General features: G+C 40.8%; 1 long non-coding RNA gene across 1 annotated transcript; it reads right to left on the bottom strand.

Moving 5' to 3' along the window:
- Positions 1-813: 813 nt before the first annotated feature.
- On the bottom strand, positions 814-1,988 carry LOC121646442. Its single transcript, XR_006011640.1, has 3 exons — positions 1,845-1,988; positions 1,608-1,763; positions 814-1,534 (listed from the first exon to the last, which is right to left on the bottom strand). It is a non-coding gene; the product is annotated as an uncharacterized LOC121646442 (long non-coding RNA).
- Between the last annotated feature and the right edge of the window lie 700 nt (positions 1,989-2,688).

Genomic DNA, 2,688 nt, shown 5'->3' with positions numbered 1-2,688 from the left:
GTACCCCTTTTATCCCATTGAAAACCCTACACACCTACTCAAACTCATCAATATTATCCTTGATGAACACATGACTCACAATATAACAAACTGCTTACACCATCATGAATAAAATGGCTGCCTGTGAGGTTTCTGTCCCTCGCCATCAAACAGGAAGTGGCTATAACTCTGGACTCGGTTGACCCAATGACGTGATACTTGGCAGTTGTCATTAAAGTCCGAACCTCAACATGTTAGTACAAGATCAAACACTATAGCTCCACCTACTGGCCATGTTGATATCTGCAGATCTTAAAACCATGCTTGTGTTTGTATTTACTTCCCACCATTGGTCAGAACAAGTTCATGACCACTTCTGATGTCATTATTAGGCCCATTGATGTATGAGATGATGGTCAGAGAGAGACAATGACCACACGAGGCAGAAACATGGGGACGACTGAGCGTACGGCTGCCAGCCAGAGCGAGCTTGCTTGGGGAGGGAGGTTGCAGGCTGAGGGGGCGGTGCAATAGGCCAGAGCGGCGCCAGAGGTGCGAGGGCCTTCATCGCTGCTTGCAGCTTTAATTCTATTTGTATTTTTATTTTCTTCCTTTTATATTTTCTGGTTTCAATATTTTTATTTTGTTTTTTTTATTTTATATTTAACTTTTTATTCATATATAAACAGATTGCTTTGTTTTGAGTTTTTTTTATTAATTTACTTATTGGCCTAATAAGCTTATTAACTTATTTTCTATTTGTATTTTATATATTTGTATTATATATATATATATATATATAATTTTAAAATATGTATCATTTTAACTTATGTGTATAAATAAATGTGTAAACTTTTTGAGCTTCTTTTTCTATTTCTATTTTAGAATTTAATTAGGACCTGATGTTGACGAGGTGTGGCCCTGTTTTTAAATTTCTAATGAAAATGCCCAGGTTTTAAAACATCTAGCCATAATGACCGCAGTCCACATGATTAAGACACTTCCCTCAAGCGGGCAAGGAAAAACTCCCAAACTGTCCTTTTAACAGAAGGGCCTGGAAGAAACCTCGGGAAGGATCACACAAGAGGGAGCTCCCTTCCAGAGACATTAGAGTGTCTAGTGGGCTGCAAAACGAGAATATCTATATATTCTCTAAACTACACTGGGCATTTTTTTGTTTCTCTGGTCCTTTTCCTCTGAGGCCTGTCTTCCTTTGTGTTAGTTGAAGCCACGTTTTGAGCCTCTTTGGGAGAATCTAAACAAATAGACACAAACAGCAAGTTATCAAAAGCATTAATCAATTTAAAACAAGATTCATCCCAATGAATGTGTGTTTCTGAATGTAGGCATCTATATATTCTCTAAACTACACTGGGCATTTTTTTGTGTGTGTGAGTGTGTGTTACCACCTGTGCAGGTTGTAAACCTGCAATACTGATACCATCTTCTACATCCTCTTCATGAAGTTCTGGTCCTTTCAGCCCTCCACACTGGGCGCAGCTGCTTCCTGTCCTAGCCCGATTTTTTCTTCTTTCTCTTCCAACAGCTGCCTGAGCTGAAAAACAAAAGTTAGGATTCCATCAGTAACGTTTTTTCTTATACAAGCATTTTAAATAACTAACCCTTACCTGCTTCCACGTGGAGCATCTGTCAAATCATCCAACGTTCTCTTCCTCCGAGGTTTAACTGTAACCTCAGATGATGCAGCTTCACATGGATCCCGTTGGGACACACCAAGAAAGCCAATCTTTCTTCTCTTCCTTTCCGGAGAGCCATGGCCTGAGCTAGTAGACAAATTACAAGTTGTTAGTATTGCATCAGTAACATTTCTGCCTGTACAAGCATGTGAAAAAACTTCCACCGACCTGCTTTCAAACTGTGGAACTGTAAAAGTTCCCAATGTTCTCGTCCTCCGAGGTTCCCTCTCCACAGTTACGCTCTGCCAGTGAAAGACGCCTAGTGCTCCCACCACAAGGTGGCGCCACATCAGTAGCTAGACTCTTCTCCTCTGTTGTTCCCCGGTGGTGGAACCATCTACCAAACTCCGTCCGATCCGCAGAGTCCTTATCCACTTTTAAAAGCAGCTAAAGACTCAGTTGTTTAAGGAGCATTTCCACACTTAGCTTAACTCTTCTACTCATCGGAATGAGTTAAAAAGATTTGTCCAGCTCTTTGGTTCAGCTCAGTACTGAAGAAGATGCGTGCACTTATGCTTAAGATGATGTTGTGTGATGAAATCATAAGGAAAAAAAAGAAAGTCCTGCCTCTAGCGCTACATGACAGCACCTGCGTCCACCTGGACTCCCAGCAGTCTGAGTACCACTTAATGATGACGTCCCTTCTGGTTGGTTTCTGCTGGTGTTCTTACTCTCGTCTCGAAGTCGCTTTGGAGAAAAGCGTCTGACTGTAGAACAGAACAGAATGGAGTAGAAAACAGAAATTAAACATAAAAGCATATATACACAACATGAGTTAGAAAAGGATTTCTTGTTGGGTTAAAAGTTTGAATTTGTATGGTTGCCACCATACAAATGATGATTGTACCTAAAGTCAATGATCTATTTTCATTTATTCCCATTAAACCTTCCTCCATCTGGTTTGAGTCATTCGTTCGTTCTGACTCAAATTTCCAAAGGAGCCAAAAGGTTCGTCACACGTGGTGGTCCACAGGTTTGGGTCTGAAGGTCCTGGCTGCTCATTCAGTCTCGT

The sequence above is a fragment of the Melanotaenia boesemani genome, chromosome 9 (assembly GCF_017639745.1).
Source record: "Melanotaenia boesemani isolate fMelBoe1 chromosome 9, fMelBoe1.pri, whole genome shotgun sequence".
NCBI classification, from domain to species: domain Eukaryota; kingdom Metazoa; phylum Chordata; class Actinopteri; order Atheriniformes; family Melanotaeniidae; genus Melanotaenia; species Melanotaenia boesemani.
Note: the sequence above shows the minus strand (reverse complement) of the source record. Positions and strands in the feature narration are given on the sequence as shown.